The sequence below is a fragment of the Geotrypetes seraphini genome, chromosome 1 (assembly GCF_902459505.1).
Source record: "Geotrypetes seraphini chromosome 1, aGeoSer1.1, whole genome shotgun sequence".
Taxonomy (NCBI): Eukaryota; Metazoa; Chordata; class Amphibia; order Gymnophiona; family Dermophiidae; genus Geotrypetes; species Geotrypetes seraphini.
Genome location: NC_047084.1, coordinates 245,864,092 through 245,887,637, shown reverse-complemented (window position 1 = coordinate 245,887,637; position 23,546 = coordinate 245,864,092). Strand labels below are relative to the sequence as shown.

Sequence of the window (23,546 nt, the reverse complement as noted above, 5' to 3'; positions counted from 1 at the left end):
TTGTTCCATAACAAGTTGAACCAACTCCTCGTGACAGTGTTGAGCGGCCTCTTGGCTTGAACACCAGATGTTTTGGTTGGCCCTTATCACAGCCCAGAGATCTTCCGGCAGTTGCTGGAATTCCGCGTCCATCACCACTGCGAGCCAAGCCGGCTCCATCTAACCACCTGGAAGGCAAATAGAGAGAGGCTCCAAGTGTGGCACTTCATTTAGCAGATCCTCACCCCCCCAGTTACTGGGAGCCTCTCACCACGTCCCCTAGGAACCCTTACCAGATGACATGATGATTCTCAACATTTAACTCCCACCAATCTGAGGTTACAGCTTCCATGCCACTCCCTTCACTCGGTCCTATGGCTCCTTCCTGGTTCTGCTACTCCACCATGCTCCAACTCTCCTTGGACTCAGGATACAAACAATAGTAATGAAAACAAAATAGTTCATCAGTCCTTTCTTTTGTCAAGACCAATAGGAGGCAGTAAATCTCACAAATGACACCACAGTCATGTGACAGGGTCCTGCAACAGGTAAAGGCTAAACCTGTTCAAGGTCACAAGGCAAGTAAGTTAATTTGGTCTTCAACAGGATTTCCTTTTCACACAGTGTCTCCCATGCACACCGAGTCTTTTGAAAAGGTAAAAAGGCTGGTTTTATTAGAGAATTCAAAACAAACAATCTTTCTCGCCATCCTTTCCCCAGGAAAAGAAAACAAAAACAGGCACGAGTGGTCTTGCAGGAAACAATATTATTGCCCAGTTTGACTTTTAAAGAAAACTAGGACTCTTCCTTTCTCTTTAACAGTCTGTCTGTCCTGCTCAGGGCAACATGTTCATTCTCCTTAAAGTTCAATCAATAAGCAAGAAAAAAATGTTCCAGTCAATTCAACTCCTTCTACTAATTCTGGTAACAGCACAGTACACACAGCCCCTCCCCTCCTCTCCCGAGGAGCACAGCTTCCCCAAAAAATGTAGCATAGTACTTTCTCTTCTCTGATAGCACAAACTTAGAAGGGCAGGGCTTTGTGTCAGGTCAGAACAGATTGCCGATGGTTCTTCGCCTGTTTTCACCCCAACACTTAAGTCATCTAAGTCCAACTTCCTCATGATTACTTCTGCATAGAGGCTGAAAAGAAAAGGAGAGAGGATGCATCCTTGTCTTGTACTCTTTTTGATCTTGAACCATTCTGTCTCTCCATACTTGGTTCACACTGTAGCTTCTTGATTGTAGTAGAGCGATCTGATTAACCTGATCAGGTGCACTGGCATTCCTACCTCACTCAGTGCTTCCCAAAGCTTGTCATGCTCAACAAAGTCAAAAGCCTCACCTTTGCTAAGATCCACCTCAAGTTTGCGATATGATCGCGGGTCCCTCTGCCCTTATGGAATCCAGCTTGGGCATCAGGAAGTTTTCAATCAAGGATGTTGCCCAAGCGCCCCTGGATGATCTTTAGAAGCACCTTGCTGGTGTGGGGGATCAGGGTGATTGTATAGTCCAATGTCTCACAAACTTTTCCAGCCGGCAGCACACTAAAACCAGTGCCCCGGCCGGAAGGCACCCGGAAGTTGACACGATGATGTCACGCGCATGCATAATGTCATCGTGCCAATGTCCACACATGCGTGGAGTCCCGTCTGGCCATGACCCTGCCGTTACTGGGATCCGGGAGGTGCGGGGAGAAGAGGAAAGACGCCGGCCAGGAGGAGAGTCAGCTGCATAAGCTGACTTCCTACAAGGCGTGCCTCTCGCTGCGTGAGGTACCTCCTTTAGGCAGGCAGCCGGTGTGGACGTCTCTCCTCCTCACCAGTGTGTCACAGCACACCAGAAATCTCAGGAGGCACATTGGTGTGTCTCGGCACACAGTTTGCAATACACTAGCGTAAATACCATCATACATATCTTGAAATAACAATGGGTGTAAATAGGGTTCTAATGTAGTTTTATCAACAGAGGAATTACTCAATAAAACATTTGGCACTTGTTCAATCTTACAACCATGTTCTGCAATGTTCATATTTGTTTTCCCAATTTTTCTGTACATTCAAAATAAATAAGATTTCAATTAGCTAAATGAGATAATATAATTGTCTAAGAAATTATCTTAAATTGATCAGGTCAAAGGTATTTTCTGATGTCTCAAAATTGTCTCAATGTATTGAATTTTTTTTATTAGCCTGTTAAAATTGACCACGGATGTTCAGTTCGAGTCCAGGACAACTCCTAGCTTCCTTAAGATTCAAAACATTTTCTATCACCAATTTATCTCAAAAGAATGCTAAAGAAGAGGGGCCTAGCCAAAATATTTTGGTGTTATGTCTTTTATTTAATTTAAAAAAATAAAAATCTCTCCAGTTTCCAACACCTATCAAAGCTTTCTTGGTTCTTAGCCTTTACATCATTCTAAAAGAACAGAACTTGGAAAAAAAGGGTTATGTTATCGTTATCCACATAAGTATAAAAACTGACCCCCAATTGTATCAATTGCTGGTTTCTGCCAGGTATTTGTGACCTGGAGCAGCCATTGTTCGAAACAGGATACTGGGCTAGATAGACCATTTTAAGATGTTAGAAAGAACTGGGGAGAACGGTGATCCCTGTGGAATTCCACATTCTACTTTCCAAGGTTCTAAGATTACATTAGATATTTTCACTTTATAAGTTCTGATTCATAAAAACCCCTCATGCCAACTAATCATTCTTCCAGAAATACCTATGCCATTCAGTAATTGAAATAAGAAGTTATGATCTACAAGATCAAATGCTGAGAATAAATCAAATTATAGCAGTATGGCCTGATGGTCCCTAGTTAGTAGAGTTCTAATCTCAGCTGTCAGAGAACCTAAAAGGGTTTCAGAATTGAAGCCTTTACAGAAAGCTGATTGAGATTCGTAAAGTATATTGTATAACTCTAAATAGCTAGTTGCTTAGCAACTATTCCTTCAGCACATTTAGTAAAGACTGGAATGTTTGCAATTGCTCTATAGTTAGATAAATCTCAGTTACCAAAAGATGGATTTTTTAAGGATTGGCATCAATAATATATCCCCCCATGAAATCTGGAAACTGACCAAGTTTCCCCCCCCCCCTTTTACAAAACTGCAAAAGCTGTGTTTAGCGCAGGCCAGTGCACTGAATGCTCTGTTCTGCTCCCAACGCTCATAGAGGTCCTGCGTTAAAAACCGCTTTTACGGTTCTGTAAAAGGACCGGGGGGTTAAAGAGCTCTAACAAATTATGAAAGCAGGGTGGCAGTTTTAAACTTTATTTAGCTTTTAATGCCAACAAAAAGTGCAATACAATTTACATACAAATAATAATAATCAAATAAGCACTTATAAACAATCAGAATCTATACAAAAGATAAAAATTCCCTTCCCCCTCCCACTCCCACCCCCCTGGATGCGTGGGTGCAATACAATGGAAAATAAAGATAAAGGGCAACTATAACAAATCTACAAAAGACGTCAATGGACCCCAAACCAATATGAATATCTTATTATGCCCCAGCAAGTCAGCATTCATTTCCTCATACTTATAAGTTAAGCATAAGCTCACCTACCAGAAAGGAAAACTAAGGTGATCCCAATTCTTCCAATTGCGAGTAATCATTTGCATGGCTATCCCAGTCATAATTAGGAAAAGCTGGCATTTATACCGGTCCATGGGGGGCTTAATATGCAATAATGTTCCACATATAACTACCTCAATGGAATTAATGCCTCCAGTATGGTACTACCGTATTTTCGCGGATATAACGCGCGCGTTATACGTGATTTTACGTACCGCGCATACCCCTCGCGCGTTATATGCCTGAGCGCGGTATAGAAAAGTTTTTAAACATAGTTCCCACCCCGCCCGACGCCCGATTCACCCCCCCAGCAGGACCGCTCGCACCCCCACCCCGAACGACCGCTCGCACGCGCTCCCACCCGCACCCGCATCCACGATCGGAGCAAGAGGGAGCCCAAGCCCTCTTGCCTGGCCGACTCCCCGACGTCCGATACATCCCCCCCCCCGGCAGGACCACTCGCACCCCCACCCCGAAGGACCGCCGACTTCCCGACAATATCGGGCCAGGAGGGAGCCCAAACCCTCCTGGCCACGGCGACCCCCTACCCCCACCCCGCACTACATTACGGGCAGGAGGGATCCCAGGCCCTCCTGCCCTCGACGCAAACCCCCCCCCCTCCAACGACCGCCCCCCCCCAAGAACCTCCGCCCGTCCCCCAGCCGACCCGCGACCCCCCTGGCCGACCCCCACGACACCCCCACCCGCCTTCCCCGTACCTTTGTGTAGTTGGGCCAGAAGGGAGCCCAAACCCTCCTGGCCACGGCGACCCCCTAACCCCACCCCGCACTACATTACGGGCAGGAGGGATCCCAGGCCCTCCTGCCCTCGACGCAAACCCCCCTCCCTCCAACGACCGCCCCCCCCAAGAACCTCCGCCCGTCCCCCAGCCGACCCGCGACCCCCCTGGCCGACCCCCACGACCCCCCCACCCCCCTTCCCCGTACCTTTGGAAGTTGGCCGGACAGACGGGAGCCAAACCCGCCTGTCCGGCAGGCAGCCAACGAAGAAATGAGGCCGGATTGGCCCATCCGTCCTAAAGCTCCGCCTACTGGTGGGGCCTAAGGCGCGTGGGCCAATCAGAATAGGCCCTGGAGCCTTAGGTCCCACCTGGGGGCGCGGCCTGAGGCACATGGGCCAAACCCGACCATGTGTCTCAGGCCGCGCCCCCAGGTGGGACCTAAGGCTCCAGGGCCTATTCTGATTGGCCCACGCGCCTTAGGCCCCACCAGTAGGCGGAGCTTTAGGACGGATGGGCCAATCCGGCCTCATTTCTTCGTTGGCTGCCTGCCGGACAGGCGGGTTTGGCTCCCGTCTGTCCGGCCAACTTCCAAAGGTACGGGGAAGGGGGGTGGGGGGGTCGTGGGGGTCGGCCAGGGGGGTCGCGGGTCGGCTGGGGGACGGGCGGAGGTTCTTGGGGGGGGCGGTCGTTGGAGGGAGGGGGGTTTGCGTCGAGGGCAGGAGGGCCTGGGATCCCTCCTGCCCGTAATGTAGTGCGGGGTGGGGTTAGGGGGTCGCCGTGGCCAGGAGGGTTTGGGCTCCCTTCTGGCCCAACTACACAAAGGTACGGGGAAGGCGGGTGGGGGTATCGTGGGGGTCGGCCAGGGGGGTCGCGGGTCGGCTGGGGGACGGGCGGAGGTTCTTGGGGGGGGCGGTCGTTGGGGGGAGGGGGTTTGCGTCGAGGGCAGGAGGGCCTGGGATCCCTCCTGCCCGTAATGTAGTGCGGGGTGGGGTTAGGGGGTCGCCGTGGCCAGGAGGGTTTGGGCTCCCTCCTGGCCCGATATTGTTGGGGAGTCGGCGGTCCTTCGGGGTGAGGGTGCGAGTGGTCCTGCCGGGGGGGGAGGATGTATCGGACGTCGGAGGGGGGGCATCAGGCTTTCAGGATGGGGACAGACCTTCAAGGGGGGACAGGACTTCAAGGGGGGACAGTGCACGGAAAGTCAGGGGGGGTGAACGGAGAGTCGGGACAGCGCACGGAAAGTCAGGGCAGTGCACGGAAGTCAGGGGCGTCGGGACAGCGCACGGAAAGTCAGGGCGGGCGAAAGGAGCGTCGGGCATCATGCGCGTTATATGCCTGAGCGCGGTATAGAAAAGTTTTGGTACATATCATCGTGATTTCTGCGCGCTATACCCCTGTGCGCGTTTTACACAGGTGCGCGTTATATCCGCGAAAATACGGTAATCTGTCCCCATATTGACTTCCAAAAGTTAAGTATCAAAGGACAATAGAACAGCAGATTATCCAGTGTCCCTACATCAAAATGACAGTGCCAGCATCTATTAGATTTAGAATTGTCTAATTTTTGTAAACGAACAGGGGTCCAGAAACTTCTATGTAACAAAAAAAAACCCATGTTTGTCTCATAGATGCTAATGCTGTACATCTCATCCTCCAAGTCCAAATTCGTGGCCATTGAGATGCAGAAATATGCTACTTTATCTCAATGCTACAAATGTCTCTAAGACAAGTTTTTGGCTTTTTATTCAAGAATTCAGATATTAATTTGTACTACCGGGCAGCCTGATGTCCTAGCAAATCTGTCTGGAAGCATAGAACCTGCAAGCTAATTTTGTAAATTTCGCTATTCAGGGAACCCCTTCTGAATGGCTTGCTTCAACTGCAACCACTTATAAATTTGAGACTTTGAAATACCAAAAGATTATTGCAGTCATGAAAAATCAAGCATTTTCCCATGTGATATAACATCATCTAGTGCAGTGTTCTTCAACCTTTTTACACCCGTGGACCGGCAGAAAAAAAAGAATTATTTTGTGGACCGGCAAACTACTAGGACTAAAATTTAAAAACTCCGTTTACGCCCCATCTCCGCGAGCTCGGTCCCCACAAATCATCTGATCCCATCCACACAAGCCTCAATTATGATTTTATATTGAATGTATTTTATTAAAGTATAAAAAGAAACAATATTCTGTACAATTGTCATTTTATAAATAAAAATAATTCAGAGCAAGGATCAACAAAACACCTGTCTCCCCTCCCCTTCACATACATCCCCTCTGCTATCAAGAAAACTGAACAAGCCAAATTATTACAGAATGCTACACAGAAATATCATGCTAACAGAATACTGCAGTCAAACATGACAGGAATAGTTTTAGGGAAGTGCAACTAGGGCAACTGCCCCCTGGTCAGAGAGCGCCCTAAGCCAGCTGGAAGCTAAAGAAGCACTTCCTGGGTTTTGCAGTCCCCAGTTATGTCTAACACCAGCTCTAGCAGGATATATATTTCAAATCTGATATATTCTAATCACAAAATAGAAATAAAATTATTTTTTTCTACCTTTTGTTATCTCTGGTTTCTGCTTTCAATCTTCTTTTCACTCTCTTCCTTCCAGCGTCTGCCCTCTCTGTCTCTTCAATCCAGCATCTGCCCCTTCCATCCACTGTCTGTCCTCTCCCCCTTCCATATGATATCTGTCTTCTTTCTATGCCCCTCTCCCCTTTCCATCCAGCTTGTACCCCTCTCTCCTTTTTACATGATTCATTCCAGCTTCATTGCTCTCTTCATTTTTATCTCTCCTACACCAGATCTATCATCGTTGTCCCTCTCTGCTTATTTTTCTACTGACTCCTTCTATCATCAATCTCTCTACTTTCTCATGCCTGTGTCTCCCCTTCCCCTCCTCTAATCTCTCTGCCAGCTGTTTCCTTCCTTTTTTCATTCTCCCTTCCCTCCTCCTCCTGACCAGCAGTAACTCTCTTCCCTTCCTTCCCTCCCAGCAGCATCTATCCTTCTCCCTCTTCTGTAGCAGCTGTCCCTTTTTTCCCTTGCCCAGCAGCTTCCCAAACTCCTTTCCCTCCTCCTCTCCCAGCAGCATCTCTCCTTCTCCTTCCCTCCGGGTCTAGTAGCAGCTGTCCCTTTTTTTCCCTTGCCCAGCAGCTTCCCAGATTCATTTCCCTCCTCCCCTCCCAGCAGAATCACTCCTTCTCCCTCTCCAGTAGCAGCTGTCCCTTTTTTTCCTTGCCCATCAGCTTCCTAGATACCTTTCCCTCCTCCCCTCCCAGAAGCATCTCTCTTTCTCCCTCTCCATTAGCAGCTGTCCCTTTTTTCCCTTGCCCAGCAGCTTCCCAGATTCCTTTCCCTCCTCCCCTCCCAGCAGCATCTCTCCTTCTCCCTCTCCAGTAGCAGCTGTCCCTTTTTTCCCTTGCCCAGCAGCTTCCCATATTCCTTTCCCTCCTCCCCTCCCAGCAGCATCTCTCCTTCTCCCTCTCCAGTAGCAGCTGTCCCTTTTTTCCCTTGCCCAGCAGCTTCCCAGATTCATTTCCCTCCTCCCCTCCCAGCAGAATCACTCCTTCTCCCTCTCCAGTAGCACCTGTCCCTTTTTTTCCTTGCCCATCAGCTTCCTAGATACCTTTCCCTCCTCCCCTCCCAGAAGCATCTCTCTTTCTCCCTCTCCAGTAGCAGCTGTCCCTTTTTTTCCCTTGCCCAGCAGCTTCCCAGATTCCTTTCCCTCCTCCCCTCCCAGCAGCATCTCTCCTTCTCCCTCTCCAGTAGCAGCTGTCCCTTTTTTCCCTTGCCCAGCAGCTTCCCAGATTCCTTTCCCTCCTCCCCTCCCAGCAGCATCTCTCCTTCTCCTTCCCTCTGGGTCCAGTAGCAGCTGTCCCTTTTTTTCCCTTGCCCAGCAGCTTCCTATATTCATTTCCCTCCTCCCCTCCCAGCAGAATCACTCCTTCTCCCTCTCCAGTAGCAGCTGTCCCTTTTTTTCCTTGCCCAGCAGCTTCCTAGATACCTTTCCCTCCTCCCCTCCCAGAAGCATCTCTCTTTCTCCCTCTCCAGTAGCAGCTGTCCCTTTTTTCCCTTGCCCAGCAGCTTCCCAGATTCCTTTCCCTCCTCCCCTCCCAGAATTATCTCTCTTTCTCCTTCCCTCCGGGTCCAGTAGCAGCTGTCCCTTTTTTTCCCTTGCCCAGCAGCTTCCCAGATTCATTTCCCTCCTCCCCTCCCAGCAGAATCACTCCTTCTCCCTCTCCAGTAGCAGCTGTCCCTTTTTTTCCTTGCCCATCAGCTTCCTAGATACCTTTCCCTCCTCCCCTCCCAGAAGCATCTCTCTTTCTCCCTCTCCAGTAGCAGCTGTCCCTTTTTTCCCTTGCCCAGCAGCTTCCCAGATTCCTTTCCCTCCTCCCCTCCCAGCAGCATCTCTCCTTCTCCCTCTCCAGTAGCAGCTGTCCCTTTTTTTCCCTTGCCCAGCAGCTTCCCATATTCCTTTCCCTCCTCCCCTCCCAGCAGAATCACTCCTTCTCCCTCTCCAGTAGCAGCTGTCCCTTTTTTTCCTTGCCCAGCAGCTTCCCAGATTCCTTTCCCTTCTCCCCTCCCAGCAGCATCTCTCCTCCCTCTCCAGTAGCAGCTGTCCTTTTTTTTCCCTTGCCCAGCAGCTTCCCAGATTCCTTTCCCTCCTCCCCTCCCAGCAGCATCTCTCCTTCTCCCTCTCCAGTAGCAGCTGTCCCTTTTTTTCCCTTGCCCAGCAGCTTCCCAGATTCCTTTCCCTCCTCCCCTCCCAGCAGCATCTCTCCTTCTCCCTCTCCAGGAGCAGCTGTCCCTTTTTTTCCTTGCCCAGCAGCTTCCCATATTCCTTTCCCTCCTCCCCTCCCAGAAGCATTTCTCCTTCTCCTTCTCCAGTAGCAGCTGTCCCTTTTTTTCCCTTGCCCAGCAGCTTCTGATAGTGGCTTTCTCCCCTCCCAGCAGCTCTTCTTACTTCCCAGTGCAGCGATTCAGGAAGGCAGCCTCAGGTCCTTTGTTGGGTCGCGCCGCCTCTGAGGAAAGAGGAAGTTGCATCATCAGAGGCAGCCGCGATTCAGCAAAAGCCCCGAGGCTGCCTTCGTGAATTGCTGCACTTGGAAGTAAAGGACAGCTGCAGAGAGTGGAGAAAGCCACTGTCGGAGGCTCCCCAAGATCTCTCCGGCCCAGCGCAGACTTCAGATGTTGATCTTGCCGGCCCTGCGCAGACCGGCAGGAAGTTGAAGTAAGTCAATCTTGCTGGCCCTGCGTGGACCGGCAAAAATTTCCTGCGGACCGACACCGGTCCGCGGACCAGCGGTTGAAGAACTGTGATCTAGTGTATGTATGCCTGCATCCAGTGCTTCCAAGCGATCTTAGACTCGCCAATTTGAATCTTGGAGTTTAGCCATAAGGATTGACACGTGGAATTCTCTACTGGCATTTCTGTTAAATTGTTAATAAATTTCAAAGTTTTCCAGGTGTCAAATATAATACTATTGTCCTTAACATAACTAGGTAACTTGATACTCAACACATGAGACAGCCGTAATGGGGACATAATTTGCCACTCTAAGTGCAGCCAATCAGGAAGATGTTCCATGAGCTCAGGAAGGACCCAATACATACCCTGACGAGGTATATAGGCTTGATGATACCTATAAAAGTTTGGGAAATTTACCCCATTCGCCGTAATTGGTTTTGTAAAGATACTAAAGCAATTCTAGCAGTTTACCTAGTCAAATAGATTTGGTAAGAATGCTATTCAGCATCTTGTAAAAGGACCCCTGAAAATAAACTGGCAACATACCCATTTGGTGGCAAACCACAGGCAAAATCATCATCTTAACCATTTGGACTGTCCCCCACCAAGACAGATGTAGTGGGTTCCATTGCTCACACAATTCTGAGACCTTTATCAATAAGGATTTTTCATTTACTTTCATAGTCTCTTCCAACGTTTTCTGAATCCAAATACCTAAATATTTTATATCCTCTTCCTTCTAAAGAAAAGGGAATGTGTCAAATAATTCTTTTGGACAGTGTACGTTAAGTGGAAGAACCTCCGATTTACTCCAATTTATTTTATATCCTGAAAATTTTCCAAATCTAGTAAATGTGGGATGGTAGATTCAGGATTCCTCAAATGAAGCAAAATATCATCTGCATAAGCAGAGACCTTATATTCCCAACCTGCATAAGGAATACCCTGTATCTCCTCTGCCTGTTGAATAGCCAAAAGCAAGGTTTCCAGAACAATATCAAATAGCAAAGGAGATAATGGACACCCTTGTCTAATTCCCCTCTCCAGACAAAAACATTCTGAAAAGTATTATTTATATATAATCTGGCAGAAGGGGAACTATACAAGGTTTGAATCATTTGTATAAATCCAGAACCAATACCAAAACAATCCATTGCTTGATACATGAAGGTCCACTCCACATGATCAAAGGCCTTCTCTGCATCCAAGGACACAGAGAAGGCCGGATCATCCATGACTTTCATCAAATTTAACATATGAAAAGCCAGTCTGGTGTTATTTGAAGAATGTCTTTGAGTAACGAACCACGTTTGGTGCATACCAATGATATAAGGGAGAGCCTTGGCCAAGTGTAAAGCCAATAATTTAGCCAGAAGTTTTCCATCATCATTAATCAAAGAAATGGGCCTGTAATTTGAAACCAACATGGGATCTTTATTTGGATTTGGTAAAACTATAGTTAAAGATTCTGCCATAGTACCTGTAATACAACCTTTAGATAGTTGTACTTGATATAAATTTAATAGATGAGGTAATATTGTAATTTGGAATGACTTATAGAACTCTACTGTGAAACCATCACCATCTGGAGCGGATCCAACTCTAAGGGACTTCAATGCTGTTTGAAGTTCTTTCAGTGATATAGGCGCCTCAAGACTTCCTTTTATATGCTCGGGAATTTTTGGTCCCTTGATTAACTTTCTAAACTCTAAACCCTCAAGTTCTTTATTTGAATAAAGCTCAAAAGAATATAAAGCTTTATAAAAGTTCAAAAATTGTTTTAAAATAGATCCAATTTGAGAATGAGTATCACCCGCTTTATTTGAGTTTCCAAAATACAGAGCCTGTTGAGAAAATAAATCTTTCCTAGCCAGTTGAGAGGAAATCTCATTGTATTTATATTTAGCTTTTAAGAGGGCCTGTAAAGTAATCTGTTCCCATTTGAGGCCAATTATGACTCCAAATCTTTAATATTTTGTTCTAAATTAGAAAATTCCATTTTAAGTTGTTTCCTAACGTATGCCAAATATGATATAATTTGCCCCCTCATTGTAGCTTTAAAAGCATTCCACAAAGTTTCTAAAGACATTTCTCCTGTGGAATTCATTTGAAAGCATTCATTCATTTTTAATTGAAATTTCTCAAGAAAGTTTGAATCTGCAAGCAATGTATTATTAAATCTCCAGACAGGTCTATTACAATCTTGTTCAGCAAGTTTGAATTCAATCCACACTCCAGCATGATCTGATAAAACAATTGAATCTATGCTGGCTTTTGTAACCTGCTGAGTTAGTTGATCTGAAACAAAAATATAATTTATACTATACTAAATACTATACTAAAGAACCTAACAGCTCATTTCAGAACACAGAACCAACAGATAAAAAGTTTACTTATCTTTAGAAAGTGCACTGGTGCTTTTAAGTGCTATATTGAAAAGTGCATTTGTGCTGTAAACGGCTTCAATTCATTTCCAGCTTTTGTATTTAGCACTTTAAGCTTCAAAAGCTGGAAATGAATTGAAGCAGTTTACAGCACAAATGCACTTTTCAATGTAGCACTTAAAAGCACCAGTGCACTTTCTCAAGATAAGTAAACTTTTTATCCATCGGTTCTGTGTTCTGAAATGAGCTGTTAGATTCTTTAGTATAGTATTTAAATGGTTTAGTCTAGTATGAATTGAGAGATTTAATTTAGATGAATTTTATTATAAATTAAAGAGTAATGAATTAAAGAAATAAATTAAAGAGGATGGGTTCAAGCCAGTGATGCAAGCAGGACTAAGAGAACAGATGTGTTTGTCTCTTTGAGAAAACCCAGAATGGGTAAAACTCCATGATCTGAGGCTTGTTCCCTTACAAAAAATACCTTCAGTGTTATTTTGGTGTTTTTTTAATGTATTTTGGTGTTATTTATATGTTACATGTATGTTTTCTTGACTTGGCAGCTATTGTTTTGTTTAGTGTTTATTCATTATGTATCTTTACTTTTCTACCCAAAACTGAGAAGAGGCAGGATACAAGTGTTTTATACAGATACAATTTTCATTTGTGTCATAAGGCTAGCTAGTGTTAATCACTTGGGAAGGTATGCAGCTGAGTCGCATTCAGGAGTCTGGTTTGGGCAATCTTGTTGCCTCCAGAATGTAAAGAGTTGAAGGGCTATTTATATCAGTGTTATAACTGCAGGTATCAGTTTAACTTAAATCATTGAATATTTAAAAAATGTTTGTTTACCCGACAGGTGAAGATGTGATAAGTCTTTGCTGATTTGCTCAGCATTTTTTCTTCTTCAGTGGCTTCTTCTTTGATGTCCTTTGGCATTGGATTCCTTATGAATTGCAATTTAAAACCATTATCTTTGCATGGCGCTCTTTAGTCTATACTGGTCTAGTCTTTGATTTCCAATGACTGCTTAAGATTAATATATTCAAACATTCTCTGGGGTATTTTTAGGTGACTGTTCAAGTTTTCAAATGAAACATTGAACAGCGTGCATTTCACTTTCTGTGCATCCTTGTCCATACCATTTTGTCTCCTGATTTTTTTGACATTGTGACATTTTGTCCATGCCAGTTTCTCCTTTGTCTGAGGACATTTTGTCATGAAAGACACAGTCAGTATGTCTCACTCTCATACACACAGCCAGCAAATCATTCTCGCTCTCTGTCTCACTCTTTGCCCATTTGGTGCGCATAAAGCCAGCACATCACTATTTTCCCGGCCCCTGCAGCATTTTTCTTTCTCTGCCACATCAAACAGTCCGTACTTTTTTTTGCCCTCCCTCCTCAGCCAGTTTTTTTTTCCCCCTTTTCTCCCACTCCCAGCCAGCCTGCTTTTTTCCTGCCTCCCAGGAGAGCACGGAACGGATTACGTTTGCATACATAACAAAGCATGATAAAATATAACATGACAAACGTGGCACAGTGTGACACAGCATGATGAGCATTGCACGACAAAACATAGGATGGCAGCTTAGCATGGCAGTCATCTTTCTGTTCCCCCTCCATGCCTATCAGCACAGCTTTATGCCCATACGTCTTTCTTTTTGCCATTCCACATTCAGCATTTAACTCTCAGCTATTTTTACCTATTGTGCTGATTTCATTTGACATAAGGGAGGCAACAGCAGGAGCAATGGAAGATGGGGGTGGGGAAGCTCCTCCTGCACAGTTTGTTAGTAATGCAGAAACTGCGCTAGCAGTGGCAGGCGGCTCCTCCGACATAGGGTTACCAGATTTGTTCGTTCAAAAAGAGAGGACCCTTGGCCTCACCCCTTTCTGTCTCCAGCCCCGCCCCATTCCACCCCCAGCCCCATCCACACACAGACCTCATTGCTTCTTCCCCCAAGTCCAGACCACATCTGGAGAGCCTCCAAGCATGCGTGGATATGATGCCAGGTTTTGGAAAGTCCATCCGGGCACCTGGACAGTCATCTAAAAAGAGGCCCTGTCCGGGTTTTCCCAGACATCTGGTAACCCTAGTCATGGGGCACACCAAGGAATTCCTGGCAGCACATTGGTTTAGAAGTACAGTATTAGACAGTCACACTGTGGGCTCCTTTTATCAAGCCGTGATAGCGGTTTAACGCACGTAATAGCGTGCGTAAAACCGCCGGCCGCGCTAGCCGCTACCGCCTCCTCTTGAGCAGGCGGTAGTTTTTAGGCCAGCGTGGGGGTTAGCGCGTGATGAAAAATTGCGTGCGTTAACCCCGCTAGCGCGGCTTTGTAAAAGGAGCCCTGTGTGATTCATACAGTCATGTGAAAAAATTAGGACACCCCATGAAATATTCAGTTCTTTCTTAAGAAATGTTCACATATTGACGTCAAATCTTTTTTTTTTTAATCTCTTTTGTGGATATCTTTTGTTTCAGGAAAATTTTAGGTGTTTACCTGCAATTACATCACTTTCTTTTCCAAAGATAAATAAAAAAAGATTTGACGTCGATATGTGAACATTTCTTAAGAAAGAACTGATTTCATGGGGTATCCTAATTTTTTCACATGACTGTAGGAACATCTCTTGAGATGGCATTACTGCTCTGTATTATTTGTCACATTAACAGTTAATTTGTGGTAATGACCTCTGTGCACCCAAAATAGCATCCACCATAAGAGTTTAATATAATAGTTAGCACACACTAACACTTACCATATTCCACTGTTAACATGGTGCAATGCTATCTCTTTGTGCTAAAAGCAAGCCATCATAAACATCCTAATGCAGAATACGGATCATCTACCCCCCCTCATTATGTAACTTGGTGCCCAAATTTATTTCCCAATTATGCACATACATTTATAGAATACCAGCACTTACAGTGGTGCCTCACACAACGAACTTAATCCGTTCCAGGAGCAAGTTTGTTATGTGAAACGTTCGTTGTGTGAAACGCGTTTTCCCATAAGAATACATGTAAAACAAAATAATTCGTTCTGCAGCCCTACATTTCCCTCCCTCCACCTCACCTTATATGCAGAGTTTGCCAGCTTTCTTTTTCACCCAGCCGCACGCTTTCAAAAAGCTGTGCACGCGCAGCTGCTGAAGTTGATCAATGTTCTCCTCTCCTGCAACTTCCGGTTTCCGGTTGCGTCAGAGGAGAAGATTGAACAACAGAGCATGCGCGCATGTGCTGCTCTTTGAAAGTGTGTGGCTGGCCGAAAAAGAAAGCCGGAAAACTCGGCATCTAAGGTAAGGTGGAGGGAGATGATGGAACACTACATTCAGACAGGAGGGTGCTGCTGTTCCCGGCTCACATTAGGAAGCGGCGAGAGTAGTTCCGCCCCCCCCCCCGGGCCCCTCGGGTGACTTCGTTGTGTGAAACGAAGTTCGTTATAGGGAGCAAGACAAAAAGTTCGTTATGCGCAGCGTTCGCTGTGCGAGGCGTCCATTATGCGAGGCACCACTGTACTTGCATACATGCTAGTTGAGTGATAAGCGCTATTCTATATATTACATATTGTGATGGGGCCGAGGGTATGCCTAGCGCCTGCAACCCAGCTTCCGCCCAAGGCACATGGACCAGCATGCCATGGAGGACCACTCTGAAATGACCACAGAGGAGAAAAGAAAAAAACTATCTACCAGTTCCAGAGTTTACTATCCATTCAAATTGCACTGGTTCTGGTTGCAGCTCACACTGATTTGAAAATGTACTGAATTCAGACACAGTTCACTTTTATAGCAAATATTTCCCTTTTAAACAAGGTTTCTTTTCCACAGTCTGGACAGTGGAGCTGGGAACCAACCACCTTTTGATTTAATGGTCTAAGATTCCCTCCCAAATGTTCCCTATGTCAGAGATCTGTAATGTCAGGTCACTGAAGTAACTTAAGGCTTCTCCCCTCTTTCACATTAGTCAGCCGTAGCCCATCTCCCACTCACTATGCTTTACTTGCACACATCAATCACTCATTCTTTAAACAGTCCTTCATAAGGACAATGTTTTTTACAGTACATTAGACCATCATTTGTTATACAACAAACTTTCATTCCCTTCCCCCACACAGTACCTTACTGACTCATGCTTAATTCAGATATATCATCCACAGCTTCTGGGCTGCAATCTATTTCCATCCCCTCAAAGGCATCTCCCTATATCTCCATAAGGGGCTCCTCACCCTCTGAAGCAGCATTTGGCCAGCTCTGCTCAGAGAGCCCTCTCCTCCCAGCTAGCTTCTGCCAGGGAAGTAAAGTTCTATCAGCATGGCTGTGCTTTGGGCCAGGTTTGCCTGGTGAAGGCAGTGAGGCTGGGCTCTAATCCTCCTGCTCCCAACTCTAAGAGGTTCTTACTTCCCTCCAAGTTCCTGATTGCTTTTGTGTGTTCTTAGCCGGGTTTGATTTATCCCCTGTGAAACCTTCAGTTGTGCTCTGAGCAGGTTCTGCCTTCCAGCCACGCCCCTTTCCTTAACCCTTGCTGTGTCAGATTGTCTGACCTGAGATCTAACCTGAGAGCTAGTAGATTTGTAAAAGGAATTATAGGAGACTGGAACAGGCATTCTTTTCTTCTCTGCCATGCTCTCTCTGTTCTGCCCTGCCTGTCTGACCTTTGCTCTGGAAACAGAGTTAATGGGCAAGTTCCTTAGCTTAGGAACAGGCACATTTTCTCTAGTGGCAGGAGTTAAAGCAGGCTTTGAGGCAGTGACGGGGGTTTCACCGTCACAATACACAACTCACTTAATGCAAAAATGCAAGGACGCATTCACAGCAGAGAATATGAGCATGTCAAACATTTAGGCACACAACTTACATAATACTGTAAGTTTTGCCCTAAGTGCTGCATTTTGGTGCGCCCACATACACTTGCTATTGATATGAGTGCACCTAAATCAGGGATCTCAAAGTCCCTCCTTGAGGGCCGCAATCCAGTCGGGTTTTCAGGATTTCCCCAATGAATATGCATTGAAAGCAGTGCATGCACATAGATCTCATGCATATTCATTGGGGAAATCCTGAAAACCCAACTGGATTGCGGCCCTCAAGGAGGGACTTTGAGGCTCATAGACCTTAATTTACGCTAGTGTTCCATAATAGTATCTTGGCACAACAATGCCATCACAGAATAAGAACTCAGCATACTGCTTCTAGGCGCCCAACTTGTGGTGCTCAGTTATAGAATTGCTACTACTATTAATTATTTATAGAGCGCTACCAGATTGTGGCAGGGCCGGGCCCCAGGTGAGTAGGCAAACCCAGCTCAGACCGCAGGTAAGATTTATTTGTGCGCCTTTTATATGGTGGGTGGAAGGAAAACCCGGACACTGGATTTCTTAACCAAAACTTAACCGGATTTATTAAGGCAAAATAAAAAAATCCTCAAATAAACAATTGCTTCTCCTAGGCATTGATTATGCAGTTCCTTCTCACATAAGTCCAGTGCACTTTCTCTGTGCCTCAGTCCAGGGACTGGACAGGCCTTGTCCACAAAAAGGATAAATCAAAATCAAATATGCTTTTCAGTCCCTTCAATGTCCAATATTCTCCCTTCTCAGGGTAGCTGGCTTCTATTAGCCACAGTTCTTGACAGCACGGCTGAGCACTACAAGTGCCAGCCGTCCTTTCAAATGTCTTTCCAGTCAGAGAAAAAAAAAATGTTTTCTCTACCTCTGTTTCCCTCTCCAACCCTTTGTCCCCTTTTAAGGACATTCACAGCCCTGCCTTGTAGGCTGTGTGGAGCAAGCTTCCCTTTACCAAGGTCTTCAAGCCCACCCGATATGCCCCCTATCGTCCTTTAGCTTTAGTCCCTTGGAGACTGGGTGAAATGAGGTTTAAAGAACCACTGTCTTAATTAGGCACTGCTGCCTTACCACTACCTGTAGCCTCACTCTAGCTTAGGTTTCTTTGGCAGAGACTTGTCTCATTACTGGGAAGAAGAAAACAACCACACACTGCTCAATTATAGGTCCATGTCTTCCTCCAGCACACTTTCTCCTGGGTCAGCTTCACTATACATTTCCCATTCTGTATACCTGGGACTGGAGGTTTCCATGAAGTCTTCCACTTCCTGCTTTACCTCCCATCCCCCTCTCTGAGTGCTTGAAAGCTTTTCTGAGCAGTTTTCTTCATCATAATAAACTTCCAGCCCTTCACCCCAAGGCTTAATTGGAAAGTTACTGTACCTCCTTGCTGGCTGACCTCCTGAAAACCCTTTTTCCTGGTAGATATGAGAAGTTTGGAAACTGCCCTCCTTGTGTGGTCCGCTGCTTCCCCAATTGAGATCAGCTGGGTCCTCCTGATCTCTCTCCAGTCTTGCTACTTGAGGCTTACGAGCCTGCAGACCACAGTGGCTGACTCCACCCCCTTCTGGGTTGGTTTCATGTTTCTCTCTAGATCTGGGAAAGGAGTAATAGGGGATAGGCTCTGTTTCCTGTGCCCTCCCTGCCTGAATTCCTGGCTGTGACATCACCTGGCTTTTCTCCCTTCTTTTTGGCTGTACTGAACTACGGCTGTTAGCAGGGTGTCCAGGCTTTATTCTAGGTATTACAGGTTTAAGGGCTGCACTTTTGACTGGGCTAGCAGTCTTTTTAACCGTGACAGGAGCTTCCCTGTCACAAGATGTACACAGCGCTGAATTGCACCCACACATTCCTATGCTATACACCCGGCCACTTAAACATTTTGTAATCTGTTCCCTGCTTGGAAGAGACTCTCACTCTAAATATCTGTTTGTAGTCGTTTCACATGATTTCCTTAGATGTTTCTGGGGCTTTTGACATTGTAAACTTGGAGTTACTGACGTTGAAGTTAGCAAATCTAGTATCTGTGGAGAGGTGTTAGCATGGTTTTCTTCTTATTTGTTGGGACGATCCTTCTACATAAGAAAGGGTCAAATGGTATCTGAAAGAAGTATAGTGAAGAATGGTGTTCCTTAAGGATCAGAGCTAACTGTGTTGCTATTTAATATCTATATGGCGACATTGGGAAGGATTTTTTGAACTTTAGGGGTTGAGTATAGATTATACGCAGATGATATTTTGGGTTTTTTTCCAATAACAAAACAGTATCAAGGAGTTGAGGCAGACTTGAATAACTACATGAGTGAGGTGAATATATGGATGCAACTAAATGTTAGTAAGACTGAGATAATGTTTGTGGGTTGTGAAGACCATAAGCAATATCCCGAGAGTTTCAAAGGTGAGGAATTTGTCTGGATTCCACTCTCTTTTTTTTTTTTAGTTTGAATATTTTATTGATTTTAATATACAATGTATAATAGGTACAGGAAGAGAAATGTTAACAAGGCAGATACAGACATGTTGAACATATAAATGAAATTCATACAATAATATCCATGTGATACAACAAGCTGATCTAAGCCTATATATATATAGAAGAGGATATATAGAAGAGGAATGTCGACACAAACAAATCCTGAAGATTGTTGAGGAAGGATATGCACAATTGCATATTCTTTACAGATTAAAACCAATGCTCTCACCTTACAATTATAGATCAGTTGTTCAAGCACTAATACTGCATAGATTAGATTACTACAACATATTTTACCATGGTTTGGCTAAAGCAAAGTGAAAAGTGTTGCAGCATTTAGCAGCCAGGTTAATTGCTGGTATATCTAGGATAGCCCATATTACACCTGTCTTAAAACAGTTACACTGGCTTCCATTACAGCAGAGGATACAAAATATGGTGTTATCTATAATGCACCAAGTTTTGTACTGGTCAGCCCCATTGTGTTTTCAAAATCTTTGGAAAATATACCAACCAGGAAGAAGGTTAAGGTCTGAGGGAGGGATGAAGTTGATAACAGATAGAGAAGAGAAAGTCCACTATGTAAGGACGAAAGCCTCAATGTTTTCAATAGCTGCTGTGAAATTGTGGAATACATGTCCTGAGAGTTTTTGTACGGATCAACTGACTTTCAAGAGATTGTTGAAAATTCAGCTTTTTGTTGATGCTTTTATTTAATATATTACAAGAAGAAAATTATATGAATGCAGTAACATGGTTAAGATATGCATAATAGAAAGATAAGAAAGTATGATTGTTGATAACCTGAGTTGTACGTTGTCTGTGTTATTACTGTGTACTGTAGGTTCTTTTGTACACCACTTAGTTTTAGGCAGTCTATAAATTTTTTAATAATAGCTTTTTTTTTAACTTTATTCATTTCATATCTTAAAATCAAGTACAGTAAATGATGTTTAACAATTGAACATTTAAAAACACTTTAATTCTTACATCGTATCATCCTAAAATATTGTAAATCCCCCCCCCCCTCATTTTATATGGAAGCATAGGAATTTTAAACTATATTGATTATTAAGATTTTTCCATTCAGGGAACCCCGCCTGAATGGCCTGCTTCAGTTGCAATAACCAAAAAAACACCCTCTAAAGCACAGGTCTACGTATCAAGTTATATCTGAAAGGAGAAAAGACCTCAGTGTCCAATAGGGGCTCTATATAGCCACATAGACAAGCTGGTTTCAAACATCATTTGAAACCAGCAGACACATCCTTGGTCAAAAACTCCCAAATAAGAGAGATACAATGTATAAGTCTCTTTCAAAAAACCACACTCTCTTTCAAAATCAGTTATTTGGTTATTGATTTTTTGGACATCCTTTCTTGTTTATTTGGATTTTTCTGCTTCAGTTGCAGCCATTTATAACTTTGTGATTTATTCAAGCCAAATTTTTGTTGCAACTGTGAAAAATCAAGCAGTTTACCATTGGACATTACATCTTCAAGAGTACGTACGTATTCCTGCTATTATCCATTGCTTCCAGACAATCTTAAATCCGCCAATTCGAATCTTGGAGTTGCCATATAGTTTGATTTGTAGATTTATATATTGGATTAGAAGTTAAATTATCTATATATTTTAAAGTTTTCCAGGTGTCAAGTAGTATTTTATTTTCTTTGTATAGCCTAGGCATTTTAATACTAAGTATATGACACAGCCTCAAAGAAAACATGAGTTGCAATTCCAGCCTTATCCAGTCTGGGAATTTTTCCATGAGTTCTGGGAGAACCCAATACATACCTTGACGCATAATATAGGATTGATGATATCTATAGAAATTTGGAAAATTTACCCCACCCTCTGTAATTAATTCATTAAGGCAATTCAAGCTATTTTACCTTGCCAAATAAATTTTGTGAGAATACTGTTTAATTTTTTATAAAAAAAGACCCTTGAAAAAACACTGGTATCTGGAGTAAAAATACATTGGAAGAAACAATAAAAATAAATGAAAAACATATATTACAGGAGGTTACACAATTATGTGAGCAATGGAATCCCTTGCATATTTCCTGGTGGGGGAGAGTCCAAACAGTTAAAATGATAATAATAGCTTTTTGAAAAATTGGAAGGAGTCAATTTTTCTCATCTAGAAAAAGATGAATTTCCTGGATATTTATAGATTACAAAATCCAATATATACGGAGTATATTGTTATCACAATCTAAACACGGCTGAGTGATGCTAAATCTCAAATTCCATCACAATTACATTTTTAAGAAACAATTTAGTAGTTAGCTAGCTAGGATTGATAAACCTGAAAAATACACTTGGCAATTGGTGCATATCTGACTCAGTTGTAGTCATGAAATGGATTTTCATTCAGACTACAGCAAGTCTGCATCATTCCAATCAACCACAAGATGGCAATGCTGCTCACCACTCTAGCCACCAGCTTTCTTGCTTGGTTGTTAAATAGAAACTTGTAAAGAGTTCTCTCTTTAATTTTTGTTGTTGTTGTTGTTAATGTACATATTCATTTATTTATTTAGCCCAAGAATATCAAGAGCCACAGACAAGATAGGCGCATGCTCAGCATAACCTGGTTCTTGCAAGTAGGGTAAATTTACAGAGCAGCCAAGGAGGGCCCAATTTTTGAAAGGGAGATTATAGTACACATACCATCCCCACCCATTCTGCTTTGACCCTGTCCATGCTACTTTATGGCTCCACCCCCTACTTTGCTGTTTGAGCAATGCGGAAGTTGTCAGTGCTGGCACTCCCATATATGCTCAGTTCAGGCACTTGGAATATAAGACAATACCTTTTTTTTGGACTAGCCTAACACATTTTTATTAGCTTCCAGAGGCCAAAACCTGCTGCTTCAGAACAGATCAGAACAGTACAGGGAAGTTATGGTATCCTCTCTTGATCTGAGGATAAAAGTGTTAGTTTCTGAAAGCTAGTCACAAATGTATTAAAATCATCATATCTTCCATTTTGTGTTTTATTTGTATTTATCAACCTTTATTAACACAGATACCACGTTACTTTATCCTAAATTAAGAATATTTTTCTACCCATGATATCTGGTGATTTTCTTTTTCTTAAATCCGCTACTTACATTACTGTACCTGGTCTGCTGAACATGTTTGCTGACCATACATTTCAAATTCCTGCTGACCTATTTCTTTTATAAATTTTTATTATAAGAAAGCAAAATACAATGCAATAGTGATCAAACTCCAGTCACAATATCAAGCAATACACATCATAGATGTAACCACAGGGATTCCAACCCTGCTGACCTATTTCACTTGCCAAACAAGACTACTACATCCATTTGATTAACTTCCTTGGCTCCAACCCTCGCCGTCTCTTTGCACACTGAACTCTCTACTCAAAGTGCCCTCACCTCCAATCCCCTTTCACTTTCTCCACTATAGTTGAGTACTTCTAAACAAGGTTCACAAGATTAACCTTGAGTTATCAACCAGGTCATCTCCACCTTTTTCCTCCAGTTCATTTTGTCAGCCTTCCTTCATCCCCTGCCACCTCTTCTTACTATTCTGAAATCACTGAAGAGAAAAATGCACATTTTCTATCCTCTTCCAAACTCACTACCCTTTCCTCGAATCCAATTCCCACCCATCTACTCAGCACTATCTCTCCTACTGTCATCCCTTCTGTTATATTCTCAATCTTTCACTTTCCACTGCAACTGTTCCTGATGTTTTCAAACATGTCGTAGTTACACCACTCCATAAACAACCCTCACAGGACCCTACCTGCTCTTCCAACTATTGGTCCATCTCCCTTTTCCCTTTCTTATCCAAGCTACTTGAACATGCTGTTCACTGCTGTTGTTTTCACTTTCTTTCATCTCAAGCTATTCTTGACCCACTTCAATCAGGCTTTTGCCTTCTGCCCTTGCTAAAGTCTCCAGTGACCTGTCCTGGCCGGATCCAAAAGCTTCTATTCTATCCTTATCCTTCTTGATCCATCTGCTGCTTTTGACACTGTTGACCATCACCTACTCCTTGGTAAGCTGTCCTCACTTGGATTTCAGGGCTCTGTTCTTGGTTCTCTTCTCTCTCCCATTGTGCTTTTAGTGTATGCAATGGTGGATCATTCTCCACTACTATCTCACTATCAGCTAATGTACCTCAGAGCTCTGTCTTGGAATGTCTACTTTTTTTTGCTTCTATGCTCGTTCCTTTGGTGCTCTGATCTCCTCCTTCAGTTTTCAGTATCATCTTTATGCTGATGATTCCCAGATCTAT

At 44.0% G+C, this 23,546-nt stretch overlaps 1 long non-coding RNA gene across 1 annotated transcript in view; it reads right to left on the bottom strand.

Annotated features, from left to right (window-relative positions):
* The window catches only part of LOC117353790, a 51,211-nt gene extending 32,929 nt beyond the window's left edge, over window positions 1-18,282 (bottom strand). The window contains exon 1 of the long non-coding RNA XR_004538030.1: window positions 18,177-18,282. This is a non-coding gene — a long non-coding RNA (uncharacterized LOC117353790). The remainder of the gene's footprint in view (window positions 1-18,176) is intronic.
* Window positions 18,283-23,546: the final 5,264 nt, after the last annotated feature.